Source organism: Chiloscyllium punctatum, chromosome 5, assembly GCF_047496795.1.
Source record: "Chiloscyllium punctatum isolate Juve2018m chromosome 5, sChiPun1.3, whole genome shotgun sequence".
NCBI lineage: Eukaryota > Metazoa > Chordata > Chondrichthyes > Orectolobiformes > Hemiscylliidae > Chiloscyllium > Chiloscyllium punctatum.
Window position 1 is genome coordinate 29,451,711 of NC_092743.1, and position 16,311 is coordinate 29,468,021.

A 16,311-nucleotide genomic window follows, 5' to 3' on the forward strand; every position below is an offset into this window, starting at 1 on the left:
CTAGCAATTTCTGCTTTTGCTTCAATTTCTCTCAGCTTGTTCTTTCTACTTGAGATGGATACTCATTGAAATTCAAAAATGGAAGGTGATTTCATTGAAACATATAGGATTCTTAAGAGGCTTAATAAGGTCAATGTTGAGAGGACATTCTCTTCACGGGAGAGTCTAGGACCAGAGGACATAGTTTCTGAATAAAGAGGCACCAATTTAATACTGAGATGAGGAGGATTTTTTTATTCTCAGAGGTTTATAATTCTTTGGAACTCCTTGCCACAGAGAGCTGTGGCGCGAGCATCCTTGTGTATATTTAAGGCTGATATAGATAGATTCTTGATTAGTTGGATAATCAAGGGTAATGAGAAAAGGGTAGAAAACTGGACTTGAGGAATGTTGGATCAGCCATGATTCTATTGAGTGGTGGAACAGCCATGAACAGCTTTCTCATATTCTGTAAGGATAGAAAAGAGCTGACGTTTCGAGTCTAACTGACCCTTTGTCAAAGCTATTTTAGCTTTTGACGTTTAGACTCGAAACATCAGATCTTTTCTCTCCTTACATATGCTGCCAGACCTGCTGAGATTTTCCAGCATTTTCTCTTTTGGTTTCAGATTTCAGCATCCGCAGTAATTTGCTTTTTTTTTCTCATATTTTCATTTCTTATGGTCTTATACATCATGAATGTATACTTTCCTGCAACAACATGGGTTTTGCTATCTAACTTGCCTCCTGATTGCGGGAATACCTGATTTTGACATTTCATATTTGTGTTTTTTTAAAACTTGTTAACATAGGTGTAGCAGGGAGGAGAAAGTGGGGACTGCAGATGATGGAGATCAGAGTCGAGAGTGTGGTGCTGGAAAAGCACAGCAGGTCAGGCAGCATGTCAGGAGCAAGAGAATCGATGTTTCGGGCATAAGCCCTTCACCAGGAAACATAAGTGTGGCAGTTGGGCATTCAAGCCTGCTTTAGCATTCAATACAGCTATTGATAATTATTCACTTCAATTCATGCCAATTCGTGCACTTTTAAATACAACTTCTCCATATCACTTTACATCAATGGTGTGTAAAAATCTACCAATCTCTACTTTAAGCATAATCAATGACTGAACTTTCACAGTCTCTGGAGTAAAGAGTTAGAGACTCACAACCCTCTGAGTAAACAAAGACTTTTCTAAGTGACTTCTCTCTGATTTTGAAATTATGATATCTTAGATCTAGATTCCCCAAAAGGAGAGTCTTTTTCTATCCCTTTAGGTATTTTGTAGATTTCATTGAGATCACCGTCCATTTTTCAAATAGAATACAGGCCCAGTTTTCCCAATCTCTCTTCATAAGTCAGTCCCACCATCCCAAGAACAAATCTGGTGATTTGGTTGCTAAGGTAATGGAACCAAAACAGCACAAAGCAATCCAGATGCAGTCTAACCAAGATTTTATACGATTGAAAAGAGGCATTACTAATCATGTATTCAAATCCTCTGGTGACAAAGCAAACAGTCCATTAAGCTTCCTAATTGACTGTTACAGTTGCATGTTAGTCTACATTAACTTGTTGGTGAACATATCCAGGTCACTTTGTACAATTTCTAAGCTCCTACCATTTAAGCAATACTCTGAGGAAAGGTCACTTGACGTGAAACATTCACTCTGATTCCTCTCCACAAATGCTGCCAGAACTGCTGAGCTTTTCTCACAATTTCTGTTTTTGACTCTGAACATCTGTTCTTTCTACCAAAATGGACATGTTCTATGCGTTACATTCCAACTGTTCTTGCCTCCTCATAAAGTCTGGCCAAATCCTCTTGAAGTCCATTTGCATCTTCCTCACAGTACGGATTCCACTGAGCATTTGAGTAGTCAATGAACTTGGTAATAGTATAAGCTTGCCTTCACTGCAGCAGGCAGTGGTGCAGTGGTATTTGTCACTGGGCTAGTAATCCAGAGATCCTAGCTGTAACTCCAAGATCAAAGTCTGCTATACTTAAAGGTGAGATTTAAACTCATTTTTAAAAAAAAAATGCAGTTCCAATGGTAAACCCATTTTGTTCACTAATGTCCTTTCCTCACTTAATCTGACCGACATGTGACTCAGGATCTGCAGCAATGTAATTAAAGTGGCTTAGCCATCTACTCAGTTTAAGTTTGACTCAAAAAAGGAGGCAACTTCCTTCGTGGGGACACATATATTCTATGAAATAACAGACAAAATGTGACCCTTATAGTACTCTCCCAGGTGACAGTGCCAACGTCAGACTAACCTTTCTGGGGTGAATGAACACTTTACCAGAAGCTTCAGCAATATCGTGATTTGCATAGCCACTAATTTTTAAAGTTTATAAGCTAAGCAGATAATCACACCCATTAATAAAAAGTTAATGAATAAGTTTAGCTGTCATCATTCCCTCTTGAACAAGCCAACAATAGCAGGTTTAGAAGAGGAGAAAAAAACGATTACACAATGGTCTGCTTTGGTCATCCTGAGGTAAGCATCAAGTTGATAATTGAGAGGAGATCAGATGAAAGATGAGAGCTACTACAAATGATTTTCATTGAGCAGCTCTCATTCCCTACATGGACACAATAAAACATGCCTGCTCTTTCAAATCTAACATCCACTTTCCTTTCATTGCTTACTGCAGAAAAGTTCCAAAGTAAACATTATCCTTACGGGGGATCTAAGATGACGGCGATCTGAGAAGATCACACTGCAGAGCTTCGCATTGCAGCAGGAGCAGGACGGTCCTTTAACCCACCCAACTCAGGTCATCAGGATTTCTTGGGGTGTTGGAAAGATTGTGGAGCCCCAAGAAACATTTAAAAATTGACTTACCTGTATTTTCAGCTGTCTAGAAATGCCTAAAAAGGGAGGAGGAGCATCTGAGGCCAGGCCTGCAGCTCAGCCTGCAGCAGCCTCAGAGCAGATTACTCTCCAGGACCAGCTCTCGAAATCTTGCAAGATGTTGGGGAAACAGATTGAAGAGAAGCTGGCTCCAATCTCTCTCATTCTGCAGAAGCATGAGCAGCAGCTGGGAGACCTGGAGAAGAGGACGGGATGAGGTGGAGCACAGGGTCACAGTGGTGGAAGCTGATGCCAGTTCATTCAAGGAAGAGATCCAAGCCCAGAAGACGCAGGTTCGTAATTTGCGTGACCAAGTGGATGATCTTGAAAACAGGGGCAGGAGAAAAAACATTCGGATCATCGGTCTGCCCGAGGGTAAGGAAGGTGAGCGGCCTGCGGAATTTGTTGAAGATTGGCTTCCAAAATTCCTTGACTTGGAGACTGGCACGAGAGGATTGAAGATAGAGAGGGCTCACCGGGTCGCAGCACGGAGGTCGGGTCTGGGTCAACGCCCTCGTCCTTTCCTGGTGCGGTTCCATCGTTACCAGGATAAGGAGAGAGTCATGGAGGCTTCCAGACTCCAGGGGAAGGATCCAAAGGCCCTAATTTACGAGGTGTCTAAGATTATGTTTTTTCAGGACTTTTCAGCGGCGGTGATCCAGAAACGAAAATCGCATGATGGTGTCAAGAGAAGATTGAAGGAGCTTGGGATTCAGTACTCCCTGAGATATCCGACAGTGCTTCGGATCACCTTAGATGGATCCATGCATCTCTTTGACACATCGGAGAAGGCAATAGGCTTTGTGGACAAACTAACCTAAGTTAAACAATTGTAGTATGTATAAATATCGTTGCTTGGGTATGCGTTTATCATTCTGTAAAAGAAATGGAGGAAATCTGGTTGGAGCTTTGTTTTTCCCCTTTTTTGTACCTCTATTGATAATAATTTGGTTCAAACTATGTCTGGCGGTGGTTAAGATGTACATTTTAAATTTCTAAGTTAGGACATACCGAAGGATGGGTGGGGTATTTATTCCCTTTTTTTAAATAAAAGAATGTTTTTTTTATTCATATTGATATTCTATGGGGTGTTTATTCTTTTTAGCTTGTGCTTGCGATGTGGCTCTAGCTGGGAGAAGTGAAGGTGATTGAGATGGTTAGATGCCTATTTATGGGCAGTTTGGGACGGGTAGTTGGCCCCTCCGGGCAGGGGGTGAGTTCCCCTACTCAGCGCTATTGGTGCTTTATATGTTGGTTTGTTTTCTGGTTTTTGTTGTTTTTTATTTTTAATAATTTTGTATGTTTGGTAAATGTAGTGGTTTTAGATTAGATTAGATTAGATTACTTACAGTGTGGAAACAGGCCCTTCGGCCCAACAAGTCCACACCGCCCCGCCGAAGCGTAACCCACCCATACCCCTACATCTACACCTTACCTAACACTACGGGCAATTTAACATGACCAATTCACCTGACCTGCACATCTTTGGACTGTGGGAGGAAACTGGAGCACCCGGAGGAAACCCACGCAGACACGGGGAGAACGTGCAAACTCCACACAGTCAGTCGCCTGAGGCGGGAATTGAACCCGGGTCTCTGGCGCTGTGAGGCAGCAGTGCTAACCACTGTGCCACCGTGCCATTTTAGTTTATGTAGTTTTTATATTTGGTGGACCATGCGACACTAAGGGTCAGCAATTTGTGGTTTGGGTTCCTCCTCTCTGGAATTTAAATGTAATTGCAGAAGATTATGGCTAATGATTTGATTAAATGGTGTACCTGGAATATCAAGGGAAGTCACTCACCAATTAAGAAGAAGAAGGTACTCTTGAGTCTTAGAAAGGAGAAGGTGGATATTGCTTTGTTATAGGAGACACGTTTGGATGACAAGGAGCATCTGAAATTATAGCAGAATGGCTTTGACCGAGTTTATTTTTCATAATTTAATACCAGAAGTAGGGGAGTGGCTATATTGGTTAGGAAAAATCTCTCATTTAAATTGTTGGAATATGTTAAAGACACATACTGGAGGTTTGTAATTCTAAAAGCCTTGATTAATGGGGAAGAATATGGCATTTTAAATGTTTATTGTCCCCCAGCTCATCCTCTTAAATTCTTGGTAAATGGTTTTCCTAAACTGATAAGTCTCAAGTCTCGGCACATCATTTTAGGGGGAGATTTTAACTGCCTCATGGACGCCACAGTAGACAGGTTGCCTAAAGGTCCCTCGATACCCTGTGCACAAACTAAACAGTTATTGAGTTTGTGTGGGGAATTAGGATTGGTGGACTTCTGGAGGTGTCTCCACCCTACAGGTAGGGATTTCACGTTTTTCTCCAATCCGCACAGATGTCACACGAGGATTGATTTTTTTCTGACCCCTGCGGTAACCCTGGATCTGGTGGCATCCTGTACGATTGGTAATATTGCCATCTCTGATCATGCTCCAGTGTAAGTCATGGTTAAAGTTAAGGATCTTACAGTGGATTCAAGGCACTGGCAAATGGACTCCTTTATTCTCATGGACAGCAAGTTTGTAGAGTATTTCTCGAGGGAACTTTGGGCATTCCTAGACATCAACATAGGCTCGGTTGATAGCTCATCTGTTCTGTGGGAAACTGCCAAAGCTTATGCCAGAGGGTTAGTTATTTCATATTCCACAAGTAGGAAGCGGCAGAAGGGTGAGCAGCAACATCTCCTTAAAGTACGGTTGAAGGCAGCCGAGAAGGCCTATTTTGACAGACCCTCGTTGGTCAAACTATAGAGGATTATGGCACTGTGGTCTGCACTAAATTCCATGCTCACGCAGACCGCAAAGAAGGAGCTGGCTTTTGCAAAGCAAAAGTTATACGAGCATGGTGACAAGCCAGGCAAATACTTAGCATACCTTGCCAGAAAGAGAAGTGCCCCACAAACCATTCCAGCGATTAGGGAAGGGTCTGGGAACCTAACATGTGATTCTAAAAAGATTAATGTGGCGTTCCAGAGATTCTACTCTAAATTATATCAGTCTGAGAATTGTGAGGAGAGGCAGGCCAAAATGGAATCCTTTTTTAGAGATCTGAAGCTCCCGGGTGTGATTCCCGAACAACAGTCCTTTCTCAATGCCCCATTATCAGAGCAAGAAGTGCAGGAAGCTGTGAGGCAACTTCAGAGTGGAAAGGCGCCCGGTCCTGATGGACCTCCCAGTGAATCCTATAAGGAATTTATAAGTATAGTCAGGCCCGATGCTGAATATGTTTAATGATTCATCCAGTCATGTTTGTCTCCGGGTCGGTGTGAACTTGTTGGGCCGAAGGGCCTGTTTCCACACTGTAGGTAATCTAATCTAATCTAATCTAAAAATGTGCTTCATACAGGCCCATCTCGCTCTTAAATGTGGACTTTAAGGTCTTCTTTAAGGCTCTTGCGTTCAGGCTGGAGACTGTGTTACCTTCTATTATTAAAGAGGATCAGACGGGCTTCATAAAGGGTCGCAGATCCTCCAATAACGTTAGGAGGCTGCTTAACATAATTCAAGCATGCTAACAGCAGTCAATACAGGGATTGGTGATTTCTTTAGATGCAGAGAAGGCATTTGACCGAGTTGAGTGGCCGTACCTTTTCTATGCTCTAGACCGGTTTGGTCTGGGCGAAGTTTTCATAAGATGGGTAAAGGTTCTCTACAGTGTACCTCTCACTGCGGTCATTACCAACGGGGTATGATTAAACAATTTTAATATTTCTAGGGGCAGCCGGCAGGGCTGTCCCCTTTCACCATTACTTTTTGCGTTGGTGATTGAACTGTTGGCAGAGGCCATTCGTGGGGATCTCAATATATCAGCTCCAGAAGTGGGGTCAAAATTACATAAGATCTCGCTGTATGCAGATGATGTTCTAATTTTCTTGACAAATCCAGCAGTTTCAGTGCCTTGCCTGATACAATGCATTCACGCGTTTGGCACTTTTTCAGGGTATAAGATTAATTTTGCTAAATCAGAGGCTCTGTCTATGGGTGGTCTTACGAAATAGTTGGCTCTTGAGAGTGACTATAGATTCCCATTTAGGTGGTCACAGGGGGGTTTTGTGTATTTGGGCATATTCATTACTCCAGTTCTTGAACAGCCAATTTTACTCAATTATTTGAAAAAATTAAACAGGATCTCCAAAGATGGGAGACACTTCCAGTCACATGGTTAGGTCGGATAGCGCTTATTAAGATGAATATTCTCCCTCGTTTGCGATACCCTATATGGATGCTCCCCCTGATTTTCAATAAACAAACACTCAGGAGACTGAACAGTTGGTTCAGCTCCTTTATCTGGCACTGTAAACGGCCCCTCATTAAATTAGCCAAACTGCAGTTGCCTCATAGATTGGGAGTAGTAGACCTTCCGGACATTAAAAATTACCAATTAAGCTCACTTTTGACCTACGTAAGTGTTTGGGCTTATGGGGACCCTCTTTCAATATGGCTAGATATCGAAGTCTCCGAGGCAAGGTGCCCCCTTACCAGTTTGCTGTTTTTAGACAAGGTGAGGACAGTTAGGGAATACTGCCATAACCCAACAGTCATCAATACTGTTAAAGCATGGAGGGCAATTCTGCAGAGGGAAGGCAATATTGGCAAAATATCTTTGTTTACACCTTTAGTGGGTATGCCAAGTTTTCAGAGCTGAAAATGTGTTGCTGGAAAAGCGCAGTAGGTCAGGCAGCATCCAAGGAACAGGAGAATCGACGTTTTGGGCATCAGCCCTTCTTTAGGAATGAGGAAAGTGTGTCCAGCAGGCTAAGATAAAAGCTAGGGAGGAGGGACTTGGCGGAGGGGCGTTGGGAATGCGATAGGTGGAGGGAGGTCAAGGTGAGGGTGATAGGCTGGAGTGGGGTGGGGGAGGAGAGATCAGGAAGAAGATTGCAGGTTAGGAAGGCAGTGCTGAGTTCGAGAGATTGGACTGAGACAAGGTGGGGGGAGGGGAAATGAGGAAACTGGAGAAATCTGAATTCATCCCTTGTGGTTGGAGGGTTCCCAGGCGGAAGATGAGGCGTTCTTCCTCCAACCGTCGTGTTGCCATGGTCTGGCGATGGAGGAGTCCAAGGACCTGCATGTCCTTGGTGGAGTGGGAGGGGGAGTTGAAGTGTTGGGCTACGGGGTGGTTGGGTTGGTTGGTCCAGGTGTCCCAGAGGTGTTCTCTGAAACGTTCCGCAAGTAGGCGGCCTGTCTCCCCAATATAGAGGAGGCCACATCGCGTGCAGCGGATGCAATAGATGATGTGTGTGGAGGTGCAGGTGAATTTGTGGCAGATATGGAAGTGTCCCTTGGGGCCTCGGAGGGAGGTAAGGGGGGAGGTGTGGGTGCAAGTTTTGCATTTCTTTCAGTTGCAGGGGAAGGTGCCGGGAGTGGGGGTTGGGTTGGTGGGGGGTGTGGACCTGACGAGGGAGTCACGGAGGGAGTGGTCTTTTCAGAACGCTGATAGGGGAGGGGAGGGAAATATGTCCCTGGTGGTGGGGTCCGTTTGGAGGTGGCGGAAATGACGGCAGATAATACGTTGGACGTGGAGGTTGGTGGGGTGGTAGGTGAGGACCAGTGGGGTTCTGTCCTGGTGGCGGTTGGAGGGGCGGGGCTCAAGGGTGGAGGAGCAGGAAGTGGAAGAGATGCACCTGCACCTCAGTCCAATCTCTCGAACTCAGCACTGCCTTCCTAACCTGCAATCTTCTTCCTGACCTCTCCGCTCCCACCCCACTCCAGCCTATCACCCTTACCTTGACCTCCCTCCACCTATCGCATTCCCAACGCCCCTCCGCCAAGTCCCTCCTCCCTAGCTTTTATCTTAGCCTGCTGGACACACTTTCCTCATTCCTAAAGAAGGGCTGATGCCCGAAACGTCGATTCTCCTGCTCCTTGGATACTGCCTGACCTGCTGCGCTTTTCCAGCAACACATTTTCAGTTCTGATCTCCAGCATCTGCAGTCCTCACTTTCTCCTCATGCCAAGTTTTCAACCAGGTATGATAGATTCAGGATTTAAACATTGGGCAGCTAGGGGTATATCTTGCATGGGTGATTTATTTGAGGGTGATGTAATAATGTCCTTCAGTCAGTTAGTACGGAAGTACGAGTTACCTAATAGAGACCTCTTTCGTTTTTTTCAAGTTAGGGATTGTATTCAAAAAAAGACCACACTTTTGACTGATCCCTACAAATCTGACATAGAAAGAGGGGTACTAAGGGATAAGAGTACACTCTCTGTCTGTACTCTATATCACCAATTGGGGGTGCCACCTCAGATGAGTCTGATTGACTCTGCAAGATGTGGGAAAGAGAGCTGGGTGTTGAAGTTTCTCCAGAGGCATGGGAGGATATTTGGGAGAATACAAGGAAGATAACAATTTGCAATAGGACCCATGCTTTACAGTTGAAGATTCTCCACAAGGGTCCACTTAGCCCCAGACCATTTGTTAAAATTTAAACCAGGGGTATCTTCAGCATGCTCCAAGTGCAAAGTCTGTATGGGTACTCTTACCCATTGTCTTTGGTCTTGTGACAGGCTTCAAACACATTGGAGCGCTGTGGTGGGTGCAATGGAGAGGATTTTGGGTGTAGGGGTGGAGAAGGACCCTATTTCGCTCCTTTTGGGCATACCCATTGTATTTCCTGCAGACTCACATAAGGCAAAACTTTTCAATATTCTTACATTCTGTGCAAGGAAGAACATCTTGCTCAGTTGGATATCAGAAAAACCCCCAGGCCTGTCGGGTTGGCGGAAGATTGTTATGGAGCATATTCCCCTGGATTTTCTCACAAATATGGTACACCACAAAACTGAGAATTTTTACAAGACATGGCAACCCTTTTTGAAATACCTGGACACAGATTTGTCTGCCACACTAACAAAGGCTTTTATATAGCCATAACGATTGTGTTTCATGAGTCCAATATCCAGGAAGGAGGAACTGTGAATGTATGAGTGTTTTGTTTGGCTGGGCTGAGTTATTACTATTTATTTGTTTGTTGTTAGGTATTTATTTAGTTAGTTAAATAGCTAGTTTAGGGTTTTTTAAAAATTTTATACTTCTATATATATGTTCATACATTCGTATAGGAGGGTGGGTTGGGGATTTTGTTTTACTATTTGGGTTTAGTATTGTACTATTTTTGTACTGTTTTGAATTGCATTGTTTTGTATTTGTTGTAATATTTAAAAATCTATTTTTTCTTAATAAAAATATATTTTATAAAAAAAATTATCCTTACAAAGGCTCCAATGAACAAATCAACAAGATTTTCATGCTCCCAGTAAAAGTAGTTTTCAGTGGAATCAGGATTCAAATTGAAACACCTTCATATGCAGTAATTCTATTTTAAATTCTGACCATTTTATAAGTATCAATTCCTCTTTTCTTTACCTTTGCCTATTTGTTTCAGACAAAGAAAAATAAATTATGAAAAGATCCCAAAGTACCTTGCTTGTTATAGTAAGCTTATGGCTGAAAAATGTGTTGCTGGAAAAGCGCAGTAGGTCAGGCAGCATCAAAGGAGCAAGAGAATCGACGTTTCGGGCAAAAGCCCTTCTTCAGGAATAGTAAGCTTATGGCCAATACTCTCCTTGAGTACTGAGTTTACTGCAATTCATGGGGATCAGTGGGAGGACTCCACATTTACATTTTACAGTTATGCAGAAGTGTTTCTTTGGACAGTTCTCTTTCACTCATCGACCACTTGCTTGTTGAAACATTTGTATCACACCTTGCATAGGGTAGGTTTGTCCAAGGCTCATTCTCTGAGGACAGCAATTATTCAATCACCACCTCAGCATAGGGTGCCAATTTCTGAACATTGTTTCTGAATAATCCTGATTGCTGCTCAAATTTTCAAGTCACTTGTACAACATGAATACCATTACATTGAGATGTATAACTGGATTAGTGGTGCTGGAAGAGCATAGCAGTTCAGACTGCATCCAACGAGCAGCGAAATCGACGTTTCGGGCAAAAGCCCTTCATCAGGAATACCCAATGCTTGATACAGACAGTTCAGAATGGGGAATGTTGACTTTGGAAATTCCAAGCCCTGACTCCATCTCTTTCCTACCTCAGGTAATTTAAGAAATGTTCTACATATTCATCGAATAAATTCCTTGATATATCATCAACGTAATGCAATTCCTCCCCACCCAATTTTCTGAGGGGATTAGGAATACGGGTGGGTTTTACATGTATGGTGGGTGACTGGTGGTACTCCCACAAAATCTCAGAGCTTTGAAGCAGTGCATGTATGATACCCCATGAAGAAAAGGGGCAGTCATCCTGGTCTTATGACCAATGCATATCCTTTCACCAAAATTTATGTTTTTTGCAACACAACCAAAGCAATTTGCCCACTTCCTATGAATTTGCCTTTAACATAACAAGACATGAAAAAAAAGGATTTGTATTCATATCACACCTCTCACAAATTCAGCATGTTCCAAAGTGCATCACAGCCAAAAAAGTAAAAAATAGCAACACCGGATTAGGGTCAAGACCCTGACATCATTATGTCAGAATGCAATTTCAACAGCGATAGCTAGCAAGTCAAGCAGGAACTCCAATAGCGACCTCTAAATGAGTAATCAAAGATCTTACATGAGGTAATTTACAGCAATTTTGCAATCCCCTCAAAATTTTTCAATCAGCACATGGATAGCATGGAGGGCTGGGCAGCATTTAAAGGGTGGTAATGCAAACAGAGGTTGATGGCCTAATGGTACTATCGCTAGACTATTAGTCTGGATTGGGAGAATCGACGTTTGGGCATGAGCCCTTCTTCAGGAATGAGGAGAGTATACCAAGCAGGGACTTGGGGGAGGGCCGTTGGAAATGCGATAGGTGGAAGGAGGTTAAGGTGAGGGTGATAGGCCGCAGTTGGGGTGGGGGCCGGAGAGGTCAGGAAGAAGATTGCAGATTAGGTAGGTGGTGCTGAGTTTGAGGGTTGGGACTGAGACAAGGTGGGGGGAGGGGAAATGAGGAAACTGGAGAAATCTGAGTTCATCCCTTGTGGTTGGAGTGTTCCTAGGCAGAACATGACTCCGCACCACCCGTTTCTACCTCCTGCCCAAAATCCACAAACCTGACTGCCCTGGCCGACCCATTGTCTCAGCCTGCTCCTGCCCCACTGAACTCATCTCTGCATACCTCGACACGGTCCTGTCCCACTTAGTCCAAGAACTCCTCACCTACCTTCGGGACACCACCCACGCCCTCCACCTCCTCCATGATTTTCGCTTCCCCGGTCCCCAACGCCTTATCTTCACCATGGACATCCAGTCCCTATACACCTCCATCCCCCATCACGAAGGACTCAAAGCCCTCTGCTTCTTCCTTTCCCACCGTACCAACCAGTACCCTTCCACTGACACCCTCCTTCGACTGACTGAACTGGTCCTCACTCTGAACAACTTCTCTTTCCAATCCTCCCACTTCCTCCAAACCAAAGGAGTAGCCATGGGCACCCACATGGGCCCCAGCTATGCCTGCCTCTTCACAGGCTATGTGGAACAGTCCATCTTCCGCAGCTACACTGGCACCACCCCCACTTTTTCCACCGCTACATCGATGACTATGACTGTATCGGCGCTACATCGTGCTCCCACGAGGAGGTTGAACAGTTCATCCACTTTACCAACACCTTCCACCCCAACCTCAAATTTACCTGGACCGTCTCAGACTCCTCCCCCCCCCTTCCTAGACCTCTCCATTTCTATCTCGGATGACCGAATCAACACGGACATTTACTATAAACCGACCGACTCCCACAGCTACCTAGACTACACCTCCTCCCATCTTGCCCCGTGTAAAAACGCCATCCATATTCCCAATTCCTTTGTCTCTGCCACATCTGCTCCCAGGAGGACCAGTTCCAATACCGAACAACCCAGATGGCCTCCTTCTTCAAAGACCGCAATTTCCCCCCAGACGTGATCGACGATGCTCTTCACTGCATCTCCTCCACTTCCCGCTCCTCCACCCTTGAGCCTCACCCCTCCAATCACCACCAGGACAGAACCCCACTGGTCCTCACCTACCACCCCACCAACCTCCATATACATCATATCATCTGTCATCATTTCCGCCAGTTCCAAACGGACCCCACCACCAAGGATATATTTCCCTCCCCTCCCCTATCAGCGTTCCAAAAAGACCACTCTCTCCCTTGTCAGGTCCACACACCCCCACCAACCCAACCTCCACTCCCGGCACCTTCCCCTGCAACCACAAGAAATGCAAAACTTGCGACCACACCTCCCCCCTTACTTCCCTCCAAGGCCCCAAGGGATCTTTCCATATCCACCACAAATTCACCTGCACCTCCACACATCATTTACTGCATTTGCTGCACTTGATGTGGCCTCCTCTATATTGGGGAGACAGGCCACCTACTTGCAGAACGTTTCAGAGAACACCTCTGGGACACCCGGACCAACCAACCTAACCATCCCATGGCTCAACATTTCAACTCCCCCTCCCACTCCACCAAGGACATGCAGGTCCTTGGACTCCTCCATCGCCAGACCATAGCAACACGATGGCTGGAGGAGGAGCGCCTCATCTTCTGCCTAGGAACCCTCCAACCACAAGGGGTGAACTCAGATTTCTCCATTTTCCTCATTGCCCCTTCCCACACCTTGTCTCAGTCCCAACCCTCGAACTCACAACCACCTTCCTAACCTGAAATCTTCTTCCTGACCTCTCCGTCCCCACACACACTCTGGCCTATCACCCTCACCTTAACCTCCTTCCACCTATCACATTTCCAACGCCCCTTCCCCAAGTCCCTCCTCCTTACCTTTTATTTTAGCCTGCTTGGCACACTCTCCTCATTCCTGAAGAAGGGCTCATGCCGAAACATCGATTCTCCTGCTCCTTGGATGCTGACTTGCTGCGCTTTTCCAGCAACACATTTTCAGCTCTGATCTCCAGCATCTGCAGTCCTCACTTTCTCATATTAGTCTGGAGTCTCTGGTAATGTTCTGCGGACCTGAATTTCAATCCCACCGTGGAAGATGATGTCATTTGATTTCAATAAAAAACAAACTTTTGAATTAAGAGTTGAACAATGATGCTTTAAGCTTTCAGTCTTTCAGACAAGGGCTTCATTGGAGAGGAGCCAAAGAGAGGAATTGAACAAAATATCATTTCCACAGCCATGACTCCTTAGAACAACATTGTACAGGTATCATGGGGAGCATGGAGTCTGGAGGAGGTTTCTCGAGGGAGGAGACAAGCCTGAGATAGGGGAGGAATAGGCATATAGGAGTTCTGGCCAGCTTTATTGTCAGCTTTATGATGCGGAAGTGATGGAAGGCCTCAGAGTTTATTGGCTGCAAAGACCAGTGTGGAGACAAAGGTATTCAATTGTGAAATTGTATAGGCAATGGACGAGCTATTTACCTGGATGTCATATACACATTGTTGATGGAGATGAAGCCAGTCAGAGACAGTAGAATTTGGGTCCACATGTTTAATGTTACCATGGGGAACAGTGGAGAGGAAGCTATGTTTTGAGATCAGCGAAGAGGCATTGCTATAAATGAATGAATATCAAAGAGAGTCGAGATTCTGCATGGTCAACCGAGAGAAATACAGAGGGAAGTAATGGCATGGTCATTTGTGGCTGGGCTAGTAAGTCAGAGAGGCAGGTCATCAATCAGAGACCCACGTTCAAATCCTACTATGGTAAATGGTGGAAGTGAATTTAACAACATCTGGAATTAAAAATCAATCAGATTCACAAAAGCTCTTGTCGAGTTTGGAACGAGTTTGGCCAGGTGTTTCTCACTGAGTATGCATTTCCTGATTGGCCCAGGCTAACAGCCCCAGTCAGGGAGTCCTGGCTGACATATATAAACCAGAATCTCAGGGATTCTCCTCACTTTCGGGACTGGCTCTGCATTAGCTGGTCAGAAGTAATGTGCTGTGCATGTGTAAATAAAGGGTGGCTTGGTGACAGGATACCAGCCTCCACGGAATTATTTCAGCCATTAAGAAAGGAAAGTTGCTATCCATGCCTCTTCTGACCTACATGTGACTCCAGACGCATAGCAATGTAGTTGACTCTTAACTGTCCTCTGAACATTCAGTTGCATCAATTATGTGAAAAAAGAAAATAAAACCTGATGAAGCATCTGGTATTGACTGACCTACCATGAGTGGCAAATTCACTCTATCAACCCCTACATTTGCGGCTACTGCCAAAATTGGAAGAGCAGTCTCACAGACACATTCATACTCATGGAATCATACTTTACAGACAATGTCCCAGATATCAACATTGCCAAACCTGAATATGTCCACACCAAAGGTGCAGAAGTGAAGCACAAAGTTATATCGTTGGGTGGAACTTGACCTGGGAGTCCTCAACATTGAGTCTGCACCTCATGAAGAGTCTCAAATCGTGTCAGAAAGCTTTACCACATTCTGCCATCCTTTGGCTGATGATCATTACTACTTCATGTTGACCACCACATGGAGAAAACTGAGGAAGGCAAGACCATAAAATATACAATGGTTGGGACTTCAGTGTTCATCACCGCGGGTGGCTTGAATAGCACCACTACTGACCAAACTGGTTGCGTCTTAAAGGACAGGGTTGATAGACTGGGTTGCAGGTGTTGAAGGAAACAGCAAGAGGGAAAAGCATGCTTAACATCATCCTTATCAATTTGCCTGCTGCAGATGCATCTAACCATGACAGTATCAGTAAGAGTGATGACTGGACAGTCCTTGTGGAAACAAAGTCCTGTCTTCACACTGAGAATATCTTCCATCTAGTTATGTATCACAATGCTAAATGGGACAGAGTTTGAACAGATCTGACAACTGAAGACTGGTCATCCATAAGGGATTGTGGGCCATTAGCAGCATCAGAGCTGTACTCAAACACGAACTTGCAACCACATGATCTGGCATATCCCTCACCGTATGATTATCATTAAATCAAGGCATTAACTCTGGTTCAAGAAAGAGTGCAGGCAGGGATGCCAGAAGCAGCGTCAGCCATACTAAAAAATGAAGTATCAACCTGATGAAGCTAGAGGATAGGACTTCTGAGGTGCTAGATAGCATAAGCATCAAGTGATTGATGGAGCAAAGTACTTCCACAACTAATGCATCTCATCTAACCTCTGCAGTCTTGTCACTTCCAGTTGTGATTGGTAGCTCATAATTAAACAACACACTGGAGGAGGAGGTTCCATAAATATCTCCAACCTAAATGATATGGGAGCCCAAGACATCGCTACAAAAGGTAATGCCGAAGCATTTGCAACAGTACTTAGTGTCACAGATGCCAGTTTTCAACCAATTCATTCCATGTGATGTCATGAAAAAGCTGGAGACACTGGATATTTCAAAGACTATGGTCCCTGACAATATTCTGGCAATAGCACTAAAAATGTATGCTCCTGTTTTGCCACTCACTTAGCCAAGCTATTCCAATACGGTCACAACATTACATCT

General features: G+C 44.6%; 1 long non-coding RNA gene across 1 annotated transcript in view; it reads right to left on the reverse strand.

Moving 5' to 3' along the window:
• The window catches only part of LOC140476734 (uncharacterized), a 377,420-nt gene that overhangs the window by 24,773 nt on the left and 336,336 nt on the right, over positions 1-16,311 (reverse strand). The window lies entirely within an intron of this gene.